The sequence below is a fragment of the Caretta caretta genome, chromosome 4 (genome assembly GCF_965140235.1).
Source record: "Caretta caretta isolate rCarCar2 chromosome 4, rCarCar1.hap1, whole genome shotgun sequence".
NCBI lineage: Eukaryota > Metazoa > Chordata > Testudines > Cheloniidae > Caretta > Caretta caretta.
Window position 1 is genome coordinate 14,177,000 of NC_134209.1, and position 19,095 is coordinate 14,196,094.

Consider the following 19,095-nt stretch of genomic DNA (forward strand, 5'->3'; position numbering starts at 1 on the left):
CCTCAGCTGGCCAAAGACACTCCCTCCAAGACTCCATTTTACACATCAATGCAAACAAGTTACATACTGTCCCTCTGACATAGTTAGTTGACACCCTCTGACATAGCCAGTTACCACCCCATCACCTTGTACATCTCTATCCATCATGCTGTCATCCTGACCTTATCTTTAGGATGGGTCAGTGTGTTCCCATTATCTTTGGGGGATGTGTTGGTATCGAGGTGTTCCAGTACCACTCTTCTGGAATGTGTTTGTGTGAGTGTCCTGTGCCTAGCACCTTTTAGGAATGTGTATTTGTGCAATATCAGCCCTGTTCTTGCCAGATTCTGTGAACTTGCAAGCAGGCAGAGCCTGACTTCTGCCCACTTTGCTTCTTTGCTTTATATCAACATAACTTGACCACTACTTTAGTTCAGGCCTCAGGCTTCATACCAGGCCTCTGATACAAGCCCTTAAGTCTCAGGCCCTCTTTCTACTACAAGCAGCTGATAACCCAGCCTGTTGTTTTCATCCTAAAACGCTACTGCCTGTAAAAAAGCATGAAGAAGTGTTTGGTGCCAGAGGCAGCTGCATTTTCAGTGGTAGCTGAAGTGAATTCTTACATTGGATTAGGATGTCACTTAACTGAGGTTACGTGAAGTGCTTTGGGACACTGTGAGATGGAAGACACTATATAAATGTACTGTGATGTTATGATTATGCAATCCATTTTTGTTAAGTCAAGTTGTTAAAAATCTACTGTCAAGTGCCAGAAATTGCCTTCTGTAGCACCTGAATGTGTCTGAATGCACTTAGCCCCCAGCGATGCTGAGAACAAAGAAATTACCTTTCTAACAACCAACGTGTCATCTGAATGCAGAACACACCAAACTCAGAAGGTGTTGAGAGCAAGTCTGCATGGTATGAATTAACTGTTTCGCAGCATACATTTTCAGTACCTTGTGGTTGGAGCTGCATGGGGGACGTTTGTAAAATGCTTCCCAGCACTTCCAGGATCAGTGGTAGCCCTAGAGTGAACAGATCTGTATATGCCACTCTCTTTTCAGCAGGTTTAACTAAGTCTAATGAAACCAGTGATAAAAATGATTGTGGCTATTTGAGCCCTGTCACCACAAGGGTTCCAGGGGGTTTAATACTGACTCAGTTGAATCAGTAGGACTTTTTTATTTCTGTAGTTTTCCCAGTTATCTTTGTGAACCATGGACATTGCAAAGAAATCATATGCGGACTGAATGTAGGGTGCAGAATGCTCATGGTTCACATAGAAATCAACTGGGGTTGCAGCTTCTCAGCATCTCTCATGAGCAGAGCATAACTGAGTAAGATTTTTACTCATGGCAATTTTATGATCCATTAATACATATTCCACTGTAGCAAACAAGGTATGAGACAACTCACTTTGAGGTCAATGGCAGAACTCCCATTGATTTCAATGGGCACAACCTAAGATATTGTTTCTACCAACTGATGGGTACGCACTGAGTGGACTGAACTATTTCTTCTGTGGGTTTGCTGTGGTACCACTTGTGGCTCACCTGATCAAAAGGGATCCCTCATATTCCCCAGGAAGCTTCTCCATCATGTCAGCAACAAAGAAACTTATACCTACAGTATCTAAAAGACTATCAGCTGGGAGTTCTAATTAATCCATCATAAAGATTAGATCATTCTCTTTCTTTGGGTGTAGGTGGGGGGGGGGGGAAGGGGCAGAGGGACAGCAGAATATTTAGTCAGAAATCGATTATCTGAGAACACTGCAACTGGCAGAAATTTCCTCTACTCACTCCCTGAATAATTAGGAGCCCACATTCAAATATCTTCCTACATCCTTTTTAACTAAGCCAAAACCCAGCTATGTTTGCCACCCATCTAAGCCGTGTCATTATAAGTAGTGAAAGAATGAAAGGGGGTTGGGGGAGCAGATGTATTTGTCATGTTGTTTTCCCTGATTCCCATTGCTTATCTGAACCTGACGGCCTGCAGGACTGTTGTGCCGCACAACCTCTGACATTCCAGGACAGCCCTGTGTTTCCTCTCCATTTTGAAGTGTTGTTTGCTCTCTTAAGACATGCACAGCTTTTATATTTCTGGGATTCTTTGAATATGGATGATTTTTATCATGCAGGCCCCACAATTCTTATCACTCTGTGTATGCTGATTTTAGGCATGTACATCTGCATGAATTAAAACACATTTTAATAGACTGTCTTTGATATTCATCATTCAAAAAAAAATGTAGGCTGCCTCTATTATCATGTTATGGGAATGAAACCTGGAAGTGTTTATCGTATCACTCTATTCCTAGACGGTAAAGCCCTTTAAAGCAGTGGCTCTCAACCTTTCCAGACGACTATCCTCCTTTCAGGAGTCTGATTTTTCTTGCCTACCCACAAGTTTCACCTCACTTAATAACCCACTTGCTTACAAAATCAGACATAAAAATACAACTGTTTCACAGCACACTGTTCCTAAAACATTGCTGACTTTCTCCTTTTAACCATATAATTATAAAATATTATAAAATAAATCAACTGGAATATAAATTCTGTACTTACATTTCAGTGTATAGTCTATAGAGCAGTACAAACAAGTCATTGTCTGTATGAAATTTTAGTTTGTACTGACTTTGCTAGTGGTTTTTAGGTAGCCTGTTGTAAAATTAGGCAAATATCTAGATGAGCTGATGTACCCCCTGGAAGAGCTCTGCTACCCCCAAGGGTACGTGTACCGCTGGTTGAGAACCACTGCTTTAGAGTAACTAATACAAAATCAGAACTCTACTAGCAAGGCATTATGAGGGGTATAGCAGACAACTGGCAATATTTGATATGATATTAAAAACAAGCACTAAACAGCACTCAGATGTCCCACTGATGACTCTGGTATAAATATCTAAATGGAGAGAGAAGGCCTGTCTACACTGCCCACAGTTCAGACTAAAGGGGTGCAAATAATAGCATGCACCAAAGTGCTGAGTGGATGCTGTGGGAGCTAAAAGGGTCCCAGTACACATTAAAATAGTCCTGTTTGAAGAGGACTTTGGGGAGCACTGCTATTCACTCCCCCACAGTCTGATCTGCAGAGCAGTGTAGACATGGCCAGAGAGACAGATACACACCATGGTGACATAGGGTTAAATATCAATAGAAACTATTGAGATCAGGGACTATGTGTTTGCACAGCATTTAACATTATGGTGCCTTATTGACGATTAGGGCCTCTGGACGTTACCACTGTATAATTAATAAAGATAGTAATTCCTAGGCTAATTTATAGCTAAGATAGCAAAGCAGTTTATCTATCCTATTATCAGTATTGCTATGAAGTATCGTCAAACACGTATATCTATCCACCCTCCTTCTTACATCTGTAAATAACTTGTAGTATAGATTCACACTTCACAATATATAAATAATTTAGTATGAGGGATAACAATTCATAGGGGGCTTGTCTTACACAGTATTTTTATCCCCATCAAAATCTGAAGTGACACTTGTCCATATTTGCCACTCAGATTTGTCAATGGAGGATGGGAAACCACTTTTATTTACCTTAGAAATATAAAATAGGAGCTTGTCTAAGCCAAAAACATAGGTTAGAAGAATAAATTGCTCAGAAAAAGTAAAGTGATGCTATTGCTTCAGATATGTAGAAACAAATAATATGGGCCATGCACCTCTGTATCTGGTCAATGATCTTTTAGCATTCAATATTGCCTTCTAACCTATGGAAGAAGGGAATCCAAAAATCTAGGTGTGTGACCAGAAGAGGATCATTTAGTGTAATGATCAGGGATTGATAAAATTCCAGCAATAAAGCATGCACTAAACCAAAGCAGCCGAAGAGAAAAGAAAGAAGCAAGGATATAAATTATTGGTTGAAACCAACCCCTTTCAAACCCTTCAAACTAAACATCAGAAACTTTACAATGACATGGCTCAGGTAGACATCTGCATTTTAGATAAGTAAAGGGACAGATGTTTATTTTGTATGTATTGAAATATATTTGTATGTATATGTGGTTGCTAAAGAACTAATAGTTCCATGATCATTTGGATGGCTTTATTATTATTAGTTTTGATTTTTATAGAGTCTATTCCAAACATTTCAATTGTTGTTGTTCTTCACTGTGGAAGGGTGAGTTTTTGATACAAGGTGGTGGTGGTGATGGTGATGATGATGTTTTACTCCTAGAGGCTAGAGCTGGGCAAGAGACAGTTTTCCTGTTCTGTGAATATTTGAGTTAGAAATTGTTCGAGTCTTGAATCGGGAAAAGAAATCAAAATCCTGAAAGTATGGGAACATGAAGATTTTCTCCATTTTGGAGTGATTTAAATATTTTGTTTTGATAATTTTGCAATGTTTCATTTTAATTTTTGACTATCTTAAAATATTTTTCTGTATAGTTAGCTTAATTTTAAAAACAAAAAGGTGGTTTTGAGCCAGGAAAACAAAAATTTAGAAAATGTCAAAATGAAATGTTTCAACAATTTCATTATTTTCAACATTTATTTTTAAACAGGAAATTCATCCAACAGATTCCTGTTCATAAACAATTTTGATTTTGACAAATCAGCATTTTTCAATGAAAAATGATTAGCCAAAAGAACAGCAACAGTGGGCCAGACCAATGATCTAGCCCAATATCCTGCCTTCTGACTGTGGCCTGTGCCAGATGATTCAAACAGAATGAACAGTGATCCATTCCTCATCATCCAGTGCCAACTTCTTTCAGTTGGACATTTACGGACATGTGGATTTTGTGGTTTTATATTTGACCATCTTGGCTCGTAGCCATTGATGGACCTATCCTCCATGACTGTATCGAATTCTTTTTTGAACCCACTTATACTTTTGGTGTTCACAGCATCTTATGGCAACAAGTTCCACAGGTTGATTGTGTGTTGTATGAAGAAGTACTTCCTTTTGTTTGTTTTAAACCTGCTGCCTATTAATTTCATTGGGTGACCTCTGGTTCTTGTGTTATGTGAAGCGGTAAATAACACTTCCTTATTCACTGTCTCCACACCAGTCATGATTTTATAGAGCTCTGTCATACCCCACCTTGCTCGTCTCTTTTCTAAGCTGAACAGTCCAAGTCTTTTCATCTCTTCTCATATGGAAGCTGTTGCATAGTCCTACTCATTTTTTGTGTCTTTTCTTTGTACATTTTCCAATATGAATGTATCTTTTATGAAGTGGGATGACCAGAACTGCAACCTGTATTCAAGATGTGGGAGTACCATGGATTTATATAGTGGCATTATGATATTTTCTGTTTTATTATCTATCCCTTTCTGAATGGTTCCTAACATTCTGTTAATTTTTTTGACTGTTGCTGCACATCTAGCAAATATTTTCAGAAAACTATTCATGAGAACTCCAAAATTTCTTTCTTGAGTGGTAACAGCTAATTTAGACCCCATTTGTATCGATAGTTAGGATTATTTTTTCCACTGTAAACTACTTTGCACTTATCAACATAGAATTTCATTTCTCATTTTGTTGCCTGGTCATCCAGTTTTGTGAGATCCCTTTGTAACTCTTCGAAGTCTGCTTTGAACTTAACTATCTTGAGAGGTTTCAGAGTGGTAGCCGTGTTAGTCTGTATCAGCAAAAAAACCGAGGAGTACTTGTGGCACCTTAGAGACTATGACATTTATTTGGGCATAAGCTTTCGTGGGCTAAAACCCATGATTTTGCATCTGATGAAGTGAGTTTTAGCCCATGACAGCTTATGTCATCAGTTTTCAGAATTTACAGAGGTAAAGAGTGGGGTTCCCCCCAGAGTAATTTATTAATTTAGTATAGAATCATAGAATATCAGGGTTGGAAGGGACCTCAGGAGTTCATCTAGTCCAACCCCCTGCTCAAAGCAGGACCAATCCCCAACTAAATCATCCCAGCCAGGGCTTTCTCAAGGCTGACCTTAAAAACCTCTAAGGAAGGAGATTCTACCACTTCCTTCGGTAATGCATTCCAGTGCTTCACCACCCTCCTCGTGAAAACATTTTTCCTAATATCCAACCTAAACCTCCCCCACTGCAACTTGAGACCATTACTCCTTGTTCTGTCATCAGCTACCACTGAGAACAGTCTAACTCCATCCTCTTTGGAACCCCTCTTCATATCCCCCCTCATTCTTCTCTTCTGCAGACTACATAATCCCGAATCCCTCAGCCTCTCCTCATAAGTCATGTGCTCCAGTCCCCTAATCATTTTTGTTGCCCTCCGCTGGATGCTTTCCAATTTTTCCACATCCTTCTTGTAGTGTGGGGCCCAAAACTGGACACAGTACTCCAGATGAGGCCTCACCAATGTCGAATAGAGGGGAATGATCACGTCCCTCGATCTGCTGGCAGTGCCCCTAATTATACAGCCCAAAATGCCATTGGCCTTCTTGTCAACAAGGGCACACTGTTGACTCAGATCCAACTTCTCATCCACTGTAATCCCTAGGTTGTTTTCTGCAGAACTGCTGTCTAGCCATTCAGTCCCTAGTCTGTAGCAGTGCATGGGATTCTTCCGTCCTAAGTGCAGGACTCTGCACTTGTCCTTGTTGAACCTCATCAGATTTCTTGTGGCCCAATCCTCTAATTTGTCTAGGTCTTTTTGTATCCTATCCCTACACTCCAGCATATCTACCACTCCTTCCAGTTTAGTGTCATCTGCAAACTTGCTGAGGGTGCAATCCACGCCATCCTCCAGATCATTAGTGGAGATATTGAACAAAACCGGCCCCAGGACTGACCCTTGGGGCACTCTGCCCTGTATAGTATTGCTACATCACTGTTCACCCCTTTTTCAAGATAATTTATGAACATGTTGAACAGCAATGGTCCCAATACAAATTCTTGGGGGAAACCCACTCTTTACCTCTGTAAATTGTGAAAACTGATAATTTAGTCCTACCCTTTGTATTCTGTCTTTTAACGAGTTACTGATCCATGAGAGGACCTTCCCTCTTATCACATGGCTGCTTATAATGCTTAAGAGCCTTTGGTGTGGCATCTTTTCCAAGGCTTTCTGGAAATCCAAGTACCCTATATCAACTGGATCGCCATTGTTCACATTTTTGTTGACCTCCTCAAAAACCGCGTTGACTCTTCCCCAGTACATTGTGTTCATTTATGTGTCTGATAATTCTGTTCTTTACTATCGTTTCAACCAGTTTGGCCGATACTGAAGTTAGACTTACCTGTAATTGCCAGGGTTGCCTCTGGAGCCTTTTTGAAAAATTGGTGTTACATTAGCTACCCTCCAATCACCTGGTACAGAGGCTGATTTATGCAATAGATTACATATCACAAATAGTAGTTCTGCAATTTCATATCTGAGTTCCTCCAAAACTCTTGGGTGAATGCCATTTGATCCGGTTGATGTATTAGTGTTTAATTTTTCAATTTGTTCCAAAACCTCCTCTACTGACACCTCAATCTGGGACAGTTCCCCAGATTTGTCACCTAAAAAGAATAGCTCAGATGTGGGAATCTCCCTCACATCCTCTGCAGTGAAGACCAATGCAAAGAATTCAGTTAGCTTCTCCATAATGGTCTTGTATTCCTGATTGTTTGGCAGAATTCTTGCTCCTGGTGTACTTAAAAATGTTGTTAGTTTTTGTGTCTTTAGCAAGTTGCTCTTCACATTAATTCTTGACCTACCTTATTATACTTTTACACTTGACTTGCTAGAGTTTATGCTCCTTTCTATTTTCCTAACTAGGATTTGACTTTAAATTTTTAAAGGATAACTTTTTAGCCTCTAACTACCTCTCTTAGTCTGCTGTTTAGCCATGTTGGCATATTTTTGACTTCTTACTGTTTTTAGATGGGATATGCATTTAATCTGAGACTGTATTATGGTGTTTTTAAATAGTTTCCTAGCAGCTTAAAGGCATTACACCCTTGTGACTGTTCCTTTTAATTTCCATTTAACTAGCTACCTCATTTTTGTGCAGTTCCTCTTTTTGAAGTTAAATGCTACTGTGCTGGGTTTCTTTGGCATTTTTCCTCCCTACAAGGATGTTAAATTTAATTACATTATGGTTGCTATTACTGAGTGGTTCAGCTATAATTACCTCCTGGACCAGATCCTGTGCTCCACTTAGGACTAAATCCAGGATTGCCTCTCCCCCTGTGGGTTCCAGGACAACCTTCTCCAAGAAGCAGCCATTAATGTTGTCTAGAAATGTTGTCTCTGCATCCTGTGCTGAGGTAACATGTACCCAGTCAATATGAGGACAGTTGAAATCCCCCATTATTATTGTGTTTTCCGCCTTTGCGGCCTCTGTAATCTTCCTGAGCATTTCACAATCATTGTCACCATCCTGGTCCGGTGGTTGCAGTATATTCCTATTGCTAAACTCTTATTGTTTAATCATGGAATTTCTATCCATACGGATTCTATGGACCAGGTTGACACATTTAAGATTTTTTACTTTATTAGACTCTGTGCTTTCACATTATAGAACCACCCACCCGCCAACGCAACCTAATCTGTCATTGCTATGTATTTTGTACCCCAGGTATTACCATGTCCCATTGATTATCCTCATTCCACCAAGTTTTTCTGTTGACTATTATATCAATATTTTCATTTAATGCAAGGCACTATAGTTCACCCATCTTAGTATTTAGACTTCTAGAGAGACACGGTGGGTGAGGTTATATCTTTTATTGGACCAACTTTTGTTGATGAGAGAGAGAAGCTTTTGAGCTCACACAGAGCTATTCTTCAGGTCTGGGAAAGGTACTCAGAGGGTCACAGCTAACTACAAGGCAGAACAGATTGTTTAGCATAAGTAGTTGACACATATTTCAAGTGGCCCATTAATAACTCTCCAGTCATAGGGGCGAAAGGGAGGGGGAAGCAGGGCAGGGGGGGATGATGGAAGGTGGTTAGTGGGTTATAGATTGTTGTAATAATCCAGAGTCTCTATTCAGTCCATGATTTTTGGCGTCTAGCAGAATTATGAATGTATGTTCCCAGGCTCATCTTTTGAAGGAGTTGTGCAGGTTTCCTTTGAGGACGAGGACTGAGAAGTCACCCATGATCACTTTCTGAAAAAGTGTTCACCCATGGGTGATATGGCAGTGTTGTCTTTTATCATTTTTCTATGTGAGTTCATTCGAGAGTGTGGTGATTGTCTGGTTTCACCTACATAGTTGTTATTGGGGCATTTAGTGCCCCGGATAAGGTACACCACATGTTGTGATAGGCATGTATAGGACCCATGGATCTTGAAAGGTTTGTTGTGGGGGGTGTTGATTATCACAGTAGTGGAGATATATCTACAGGTTTGGCATCTTTTATTCTGGCAGAGTCCGGTGCTGCTTTGAGTTGGTGTGTCCTGGTCTGTGGGGAGCTTGCTTCTCATGATGAGCTTGGAGGGTTGTTTTGAAGGACGGAAGAGGGGGTTCAGAGAAGATTTCTTTCAGAATGTGGTCCCCATCGAGTATGGGTTGTAGCTGTTTAATGATACCCATATGGGTTCCAGTTTGGGGTGCTAAGTGACAGCTTTAGACTTCTAGCATTTGTTATGTAAAGAACATGTACATTTTGTCAATATTCCTCTATCAGGAATCAGGGTCCCATTGTGTTAAGCACTGCACACACATAACAAAAAGAAGTAATAAAATAATAATAATAAACAATTTATGTTGATACGGTTGTTGTGCATCAGTAGAAACAAATGGACATGCTCTAGGGTTGTCCTTGAGAGTGAAAGACAATTCTCATGCTTTGCACACACACGGAACCTGTTTGAACCTGACAGCTTTTGTGCTGACAGGAGCAGCTGCGCTTGCTCTCATGGTTTCATAAGGAGATCAGTGCATCTGTAGCATGGTTTTCAGAACAGAGGATCTATGAACTGAAACTTTCCTTTTTTATTTTGCTCTTGCTATGGGCAGACTGCCCCCCTCCCCGCAGTCTTCCAGGACACCTGAACTTATACAATACTAATAAGTGCTTCTCTCCGAGGGTAGAGACAACAAAAGGCAATAAGGAGCAGTTCAGCTTTCAAGCACTGAGACAGCAAAGGGATGGACACAATGAAAACAAAGAAACTTATGCAGACCAATGTAGTCTGTCAACAACACCTCCTACCCCGGTTTGTGTGCATGTAGGGATGAGGGTGAGAAGAAAGAATAATTGTTTTGTTGCTGGAGTGGCTTTCTCTGGAGTTGCTGGCCTACTGTATGTAGCTACCCTTTACATAATTAGTGTGTCCCTTTCAGCTGGCTTTCAGGATTATTTTTCCATAGGTTCTGGAGGCTACAGTACAGTCACTCTATAGCCCTGATTTTTGATTCATAAATATAATATTTTGTTCCTACCATTATCCAGAGAGATTATTGGTATTTTGCCTCTTCCTTTGTTCTGAAGATGCTAAGCTGCAGCTGGGATGCACCCATGAACACAGACTCGCATTGTTTGGTTTTGAAGAGACTTTTCTTCATGTGTCTTAAGAAGTCTGTTCATTGCAACAGAAAGGTCTAACTCCTGATGTCTCTGGCTGGACTATATCTCCCATGATGCACCATGGTCAGGGGACTTAGGTGGACATAGAGATTAATGCTGACCTGACATAAAATGAAACACTTTGTTTTGTTTTCTCAGATGAAGAATTTTCATTTTTCAGAAACTGCATTTTCCACTGAAAAAATATTGATGGAAAGCACCCAGCCAACCCTACTGTGACACACAATACACCAAGTGCCCCACCACGTTCTCAAAGGGGCAGGTCCCATTGCTATGTTTACATAATGCTTAACAGTTCTTACCATAAGAAATTCAAACAATACAGCTACAACCATTAGAGCTGGTCAAAACTCAGAATTTCCAGTATGTGGGAATTTTTGACATTTTGAGATTTGTTTTTGGTATAATCAGAATAAAACCAAATATTTTTGAAATTTCCCACAGATCAGAATTCCTGAAAAAAGTCAGCTTTAGAAAAGTTTGTTTTGTATTTTAGATACTTAATTTTATTATTTTTATTTTTTTCTTATTTTTACATTATTTCATAGTATGTCGGCTGGAGCAGTGGTTTTCACACTGCGGGTTGCGACCCAGTACTAGGTCGCTGAATGTAAGGCACTGGGTCGTGGCAGCTCTGGTCAGCACCACCAACTGGGCCATTAAAAGTCTCATTGTCCCAGTCCCAGTGCTGCCCGGCTAAGGCAGGCTAGTCCCTACCTATTCTGACACCACGCTGCACCCCGAAAGTGGCCAGCAGCAGGTCTGTCTCCTAGGTGGGGGGGGGCATGGGGCTCCACGCACTGCCCCCACCCCAAGCAGCGGCTCCACACTCCCATTGGCTGGAAACCAGTTAATGGGAGCTGGGGGTGGGGGCGAGAGCTGCATGGAGCCGCTTGCACACCTCTGCCTAGGAGATGGACCTGCTGAGGCTGCTTTTGGGGTGCAGCGTGCTCCGTGGTGCCAGGACAGGCAGGAAGCCTGCCTTAGCACTCCTGCTCAGTCGCTGACTGGAAGATGACCGAGGTAAGCCCGTGCCCCAACCCCGTGCCCCAATCCCCTAACCCAGCCCTGAGCCCCCCAAACCCAGAGCCCCTTCCTGCACCATACCCCTCATCCCAAGCTACACCAAGAGCCTGCACCACCAGCCCAGAACCCTGACCCCCTCCTGCATTGTTTCTGGAGAGTGTTACCCTCCATGAACAATCAACAAACTATCCAGAGAAGGTTGGAGTAGACACAGCTCTGCTCTCTCTCTGCAGCATACATGTTTAATAGAAAAGTAATTGTTATCACCCTGCTACAAGGAAACCTTACGGCCAGGGGCTGGTGTCAGATCTGACATTCACTGGAGGAGGTCTAGCCACTAATCTCCTATGAACACCACTTCTCTAGAAGTGAGTTTGAAGAAAATGTGAGCAAGCCATGTTGAATGCAGGGGTGGAGGGGAAAAGGCAGGGGGGCTGCACTGCTATTGTGCAGGAGTGGTTATTGTGGCTCTGAAAAGAGGCTAAATCTGTTGTGCAGAATGAGCTGTAAGTGAAGTCAGCAGATGCACCCAGAGCATTTGAGTTCATCAGGCCAGATTCTCAGTTGTTGTACACCAGTAAAATGCCATTGAAGTCAACAGAGCTGTGTTAACGTACACCAGTGCAGACCTAGCCCAAGTGTTTGCGAGCCTTATGCACATGACATTAGCTGAAAGATCTTCTGATAGATTCAGCCTAGATGTGTCCCCTTCTTTGTACAACAATGGAAACAACTTATATTTTACAGTAACATGCAGAACCTTCTATTACCATCTCCATATTCTTGGCTCTGTGCAGCATTCCAAGCGCATCTCCCACATGACTGACAAACTTGCATTTGACATAAAAGAATCTCAAGACAAAGAGACTATTGAACGCTGCTCATTACGGACAAGCAAGCTGAACTATTTTCCAAGCTATTACTTGTGGTGATGATGATGATTCAGACAAGACAAAAAAGTAATCATAGTTACAAGTTCCCTTCAATTTCTATCAATGTCTGTCACGAGGATGAGCCGATGAATAGCCTTCACAGATTACTTTTATACTTCAGTTGGAAACAGAATGCTAAATACAGCAGCATGGTTCCAATTCTCTGCAGCTAATTTGAGAGCAGGGGAAAACTTGAAGAATTAGTCATTTCAAAAAGAGGCAGTGTGGTCTAATAGAAAGGACATTGCTCTGGAGTTCAGGAGCCCTGCATTGTGTTCCTAGTTCTTCCCATGACCTTGTGTATATCTCTGTGCCTTCATTTCCCCTTTGTCTGTTATTATTTAGTATTCATACTGTGGTAACATCTTATGCGAATACCCAGGTCAGGACCCCATTTTGCATGGATATTTTACATGTATAACAAATGACCATCCCTGCCCCACAGAACTTGCAGTCTGGGAGACTAGATAACACAGCTGAATGAGACAACCCAGTTTGTCAGGGTGGCTGGAGGGGGAGATGGGTAACAAATACTCAATACTCAAGTAGTTTGTCGTGTCTCATTAGATTGCAAGCTCTTTGGGCAGATTCTGTATTTTAGAGTGTTTTGGTACAACACAATGGGGCCCTTTTCCCAGTTGGGGTCTCTACAGCTGCAGCATTGTAACTAATAATATCTGCATGAATGGAGGAATACAAAGCCATCACATTTAGATTATAAAACCAATTTATGAAGAAATCCAAGTACTAAATCTGTTATAATTCAATAAAAGTTACTGCATGCACAGTCCATGAGAGCTCTTCTTTAGTCTCTGGGTTCTCAGGGCCTTTCTCCACTTACTGGGGGAATCGACCTGCGGCGATCGATCCACTGGGGGTCGATTTAGAGGGTCTAGTGAAGATCCAACAAATCAATCGCCAATCACTCTCCTGTCGACTCTGGTACTCCACCAGAATGAGAAGAATAAGATAAGTCCCCACACTACAACAAGGATGTGGAAAAATTGGAAAGAGTCCAGGGGACGGCAACAAAAATGATTAGGGGACTGGAACACATGACTTATGAAGAGAGGCTGAGGGAACTGGGATTGTTTAGTCTGCAGAAGAGAAGAATGAGGGGGCATTTGATAGCTGCTTTCAACTACCTGAAAAGGGGTTCCAAAGAGGATGGAGCTGGACTGTTCTCAGTGGTAGCTGATGACAGAACAAGAAGTAATGGTCTCAAGTTGCAGTGGGGGAGGTTTAGGTTGGATATTAGGAAAAACTTTTTCACTAGGAGGGTGGTGAAACAATGGAATGCATTACCTAGGGAGGTGGTGGAATCTCCTTCCTTAGATATTTTTAAGGTCAGGCTTGACAAATCCCTGGCTGGGATGATTTAGTTGGGGATTGCTCCTGCTTTAAGCAGGGAGTTGGACTAGATGACCTCCTGAGGTCCCTTCCTACCCTGATATTCTACGATTCTATGATAAGTCAATGGGAGAGTTTCTCCCATCAGCCCAGTGCAGTGTAGACACAGCAATAAGTCAACCTAAGGTAAGTCAACTCCAGCTTTGCATAACTTAGGCCAACTTAGCCCCATAGTGTAGACCTGCCCACAGACTCAGTGCATGATCACCATGGTTGCAACTCTTACCAAAAGGGGATCACTGTTCGCAGAGATTTCTCCTGTATAATGGGGCTTCTTTGGTCAGGCCCTGGGCAAAACTCAGTGGTGTGTGTTTTCATCCATATCCACAGGGTTAAGCCGAAACTCAGGATTCAGTTACCAAATGTTGTTCATATCCATGGTACAGTGTAAAGGTTCTTCAGGTGTGGAGTGTTGCAGAATTCTTGGCAACACCTCTCACCTACCATCAGACACATTTGAAGTCAAACAAATGGCTTATTTTGAGGTTTGATGAAAATTTTGAGGTTGCCAGTGAAAAGTTTTCCTGAGACACAGCAAATTCTGTTTCTAGGCCTGGCTGAACCTGGTGTCGTGTGAAGGTGTGAGATGAATATAAGAACATAAGAAATACCACAGTGGGTCAGAGCAGTGGTTTATCTACATCCGTATCTTGTCACTTAAAGTGATCAGTCCTGGCTGCTTCTGAAGGAGATGCCTTCAGCGAAAATTATGGAATAACCTGACTATAAGGGAAGTTTCTTCCTCAATCCAGGCAGTTTGTGGTTGGCTCATACTCTGAAGCATGAGGGTTTATATTCTTTACTGTCTTTTATCATATCTGCTGTCATTGTGGATATTCTCATTAGCAATATAAGTGTCCAAGCCTATTAAACTGTTGGCCTCAATGGTATTATCCAGGAATGAGGTCCACAAGGTAATCACAGAATCATAGAATATCAGGGTATGTCTACACTACGGAATAAGGTTGAATTTATAGAAGTCGGTTTTTTAGAAATCGGTTTTATATATTCGAGTGTGTGTGTCCCCACAGAAAATGCTCTAAGTGCATTAAGTGCATTAACTCGGCGGAGTGCTTCCACAGTACCGAGGCTAGAGTCGACTTCTGGAGCATTGCACTGTGGATAGCTATCCCACAGTTCCCGCAGTCTCCGCTGCCCATTGGAATTCTGGGTTGAGATCCCAATGCCTGATGGGGCTAAAACATTGTCGCGGGTGGTTCTGGATACATATTGTCAGGCCCCCCTTCCCTCCCTCCCTCCGTGAAAGCAAGGGCAGACAATTGTTTCGCGCCTTTTTTCCTGAGTTACCTGTGCAGACGCCATACCACGGCAAGCATGGAGCCCGCTCAGGTAACCGTCACCCTATGTCTCCTGGGTGCTGGCAGACGCGGTACGGCATTGCTACACAGTAGCAGCAACCCCTTGCCTTGTGGCAGCAGACGGTATAATACGACTGGTAGCCGTCATCGTCATGTCCGAGGTGCTCCTGGCCACGTCGGCTGGGAGCGCCTGGGCAGACATGGGCGCAGGGACTAAATTTGGAATGACTTGACCAGGTCATTCTCTTTAGTCCTGCAGTCAGTCCTATTGAACCGTCTTATGGTGAGCTGGCAGGCAATACGGATTGCTAGCAGTCGTACTGTACCATCTTCTGCCGGGCAGGCAAGAGATGAGGATGGCTAGCAGTCGTATTGTACCATCTTCTGCCAGGCAGGCAAGAGATGAGGATGGCTAGCAGTCGTACTGTACCATCTTCTGCCGAGCAGCCATGAGATGTGGATGGCATGCAGTCCTTCTGCACCGTCTGCTGCCAGCCAAAGATGTAAAAGATAGATGGAGTGGATCAAAACAAGAAATAGACCAGATTTGTTTTGTACTCATTTGCCTCCTCCTCTGTCTAGGGGACTCATTCCTCTAGGTCACACTGCAGTCACTCACAGAGAAGGTGCAGCGAGGTAAATCTAGCCATGTATCAATCAGAGGCCAGGCTAACTTCCTTGTTCCAATAAGAACAATAACTTAGGTGCACCATTTCTTATTGGAACCCTCCGTGAAGTCCTGCCTGAAATACTCCTTGATGTAAAGACATCCCCTTTGTTGATTTTAGCTCCCTGAAGCCAACCCTGTAAGCCGTGTCGTCAGTCGCCCCTCCCTCTGTCAGAGCAACGGCAGACAATCATTCCGCGCTTTTTTTCTGTGCGGACGCCATACCAAGGCAAGCATGGAGGCCGCTCAGCTCACTTTGGCAATTAGGAGCACATTAAACACCACACGCATTATCCAGCAGTATATGCAGCACCAGAACCTGGCAAAGCGATACCGGGCGAGGAGGCGACATCAGCATGGTCACGTGAGTGATCAGGACATGGACACAGATTTCTCTGAAAGCATGGGCCCTGCCAATGCATGCATCATGGTGCTAATGGGGCAGGTTCATGCTGTGGAACGCCGATTCTGGGCTCGGGAAACAAGCACAGACTGGTGGGACTGCATAGTGTTGCAGGTCTGGGACGATTCCCAGTGGCTGCGAAACTTTCGCATGCGTAAGGGCACTTCCGTGGAACTTTGTGACTTGCTTTCCCCTGCCCTGAGGCGCATGAATACCAAGATGAGAGCAGCCCCCACAGTTGAGAAGCGAGTGGTGATAGCCCTGTGGAAGCTTGCAACGCCAGACAGCTACCGGTCAGTTGGGAATCAATTTGGAGAGGGCAAATCTACTGTTGGGGCTGCTGTGATGCAAGTAGCCCACGCAATCAAAGATCTGCTGATATCAAGGGTAGTGACCCTGGGAAATGTGCAGGTCATAGTGGATGGCTTTGCTGCAATGGGATTCCCTAACTGTGGTGGGGCCATAGATGGAACCCATATCCCTATTTTGGCACCGGAGCACCAAGCCGCCAAGTACATAAACCGCAAGGGATACTTTTCGATAGTGCTGCAAGCTCTGGTGGATCACAAGGGACGTTTCACCAACATCAACGTGGGATGGCCGGGAAAGGTACATGACGCTCGCATCTTCAGGAACTCTGGTCTGTTTCAAAAGCTGCAGGAAGGGACTTTATTCCCAGACCAGAAAATAACTGTTGGGGGTGCTGAAATGCCTATAGTTATCCTTGGGGACCCAGCCTACCCCTTAATGCCATGGCTCATGAAGCATTACACAGGCAGCCTGGACAGTAGTCAGGAGCTGTTCAACTACAGGCTGAGCAAGTGCAGAATGGTGGTAGAATGTGCATTTGGACATTTAAAGGAGCGCTGGCGCAGTTTACTGACTCGCTTAGACCTCAGCGAAACCAATATTCCCACTGTTATTACTGCTTGCTGTGTGCTCCACAATATCTGTGAGAGTAAGGGGGAGACGTTTATGGCGGGATGGGAGGTTGAGGCAAATCGCCTGGCTGCTGGTTACGCGCAGCCAGACACCAGGGCGGTTAGAAGAGCACAGGAGGGTGCGGTGCGCATCAGAGAAGCTTTGAAAACCAGTTTCATGACTGGCCAGGCTACGGTGTGACAGTTCTGTTTGTTTCTCCTTGATGAAACCCCCCGCCCCTTGGTTCACTCTACTTCCCTGTAAGCTAACCACCGTCCCCTCCTCCCTTCGATCACCGCTTGCAGAGGCAATAAAGTCATTGTAGCTTCACATTCATGCATTCTTTATTCATTCATCACACAAATAGGGGGGTGACTACCAAGGTAGCCCAGGAGGGGTGGTGGAGGAGGGAAGGAAAATGCCACACAGCACTTTAAAAGTTTACAACTTTAAAATTTATTGAATGACAGCCTTCTTTTTTTTGGGCAATCCTCTGTGGTGGAGTGGCTGGTTGGCTGGAGGCCCCCCTACCGCGTTCTTGGGCATCTGGGTGTGGAGGCTATGGAACTTGGGGAGGAGGGCGGTTGGTTACACTGGGGCTGTAGTGGCAGTCTGTGCTCCAGCTGCCTTTGCTGCAGCTCAGCCATACACTGGAGCATACTGGTTTGGTCCTCCAGCAGCCTCAGCATTGAATCCTGCCTCCTCTCATCACGCTGCCGCCACATTTGAGCTTCATCCCTGTCTTCAGCCCGCCACTTACTCTCTTCAGCCCGCCACCTCTCCTCCCGGTCATTTTGTGCTTTCCTGCACTCTGACATTGTTTGCCTCCACGCATTCGTCTATGCTCTGTCAGTGTGGGAGGACAGCATGAGCTCGGAGAACATTTCATCGTGAGTGCGTTTTTTTTTCTTTCTAAGCTTCACTAGCCTCTGGGAAGGAGAAGATCCTGTGATCATTGAAACACATGCAGCTGGTGGAGAAAAAAAAGGGACAGCGGTATTTAAAAAGACACATTTTATAAAACAATGGCTACACTCTTTCAGGGTAAACCTTGCTGTTAACATTACATACATAGCACATGTGCTTTCGTTACAAGGTCGCATTTTGCCTCCCCCCACTGCGTGGCTACCCCCTCAACTCTCCCCCCTCCCCGTGGCTAACAGCGGGGAACATTTCTCTTTAGCCACAGGCAAACAGTCCAGCAGGAATGGGCTCCTCTGAGTGTCCCCTGAAGAAAAGCACTCTATTTCAACCAGGTGACCATGAATGATATCTCACTCTCCTGAGGATAACACAGAGAGATAAAGAACGGATGTTGTTTGAACGCCAGCAAACATACACTGCAATGCTTTGTTGTACAATGATTCCCGAGTACGTGTTACTGGCCTGGAGTGGTAAAGTGTCCTACCATGAAGGACGCAATAAGGCTGCCCTCCCCAGAAACCTTTTGCAAAGGCTTTGGGAGTACATCCAGGAGAACCGCGAATGCCAGGGCAAAGTAATCCTTTCACATGCTTGCTTTTAAACCATGTATAGTATTTTAAAAGGTACACTCACTGGAGGTCCCTTCTCCGCCTGCTGGGTCCAGGAGGCAGGCTTGGGTGGGTTCGGGGGGTACTGGCTCCAGATCCAGGGTGAGAAACAGTTCCTGGCTGTCGGGAAAACCGGTTTCTCCGCTTGCTTGCTGTGAGCTATCTACAGCCTCCTCCTCCTCCTCATCTTCTTCGTCCCCAAAACCTGCTTCTGTATTGCCTCCATCTCCATTGAAGGAGTCAAACAACACGGCTGGGGTAGTGGTGGCTGAACCCCCTAAAATGACATGCAGCTCATCATAGAAGCGGCATGTTTGGGGCTCTGACCCGGAGCGGCCGTTTGCCTCTCTGGTTTTCTGGTAGGCTTGCCTCAGCTCCTTCAGTTTCACGCGGCACTGCTTCG

General features: G+C 43.8%; 1 long non-coding RNA gene across 1 annotated transcript; it reads right to left on the reverse strand.

The window, feature by feature from the left end:
- Nucleotides 1-17,486: 17,486 nt before the first annotated feature.
- LOC125635659 (uncharacterized) lies at nucleotides 17,487-18,755 on the reverse strand. Its single transcript, XR_012667922.1, has 2 exons — nucleotides 18,718-18,755; nucleotides 17,487-18,130 (listed from the first exon to the last, which is right to left on the reverse strand). It is a non-coding gene; the product is annotated as an uncharacterized LOC125635659 (long non-coding RNA).
- Nucleotides 18,756-19,095: the final 340 nt, after the last annotated feature.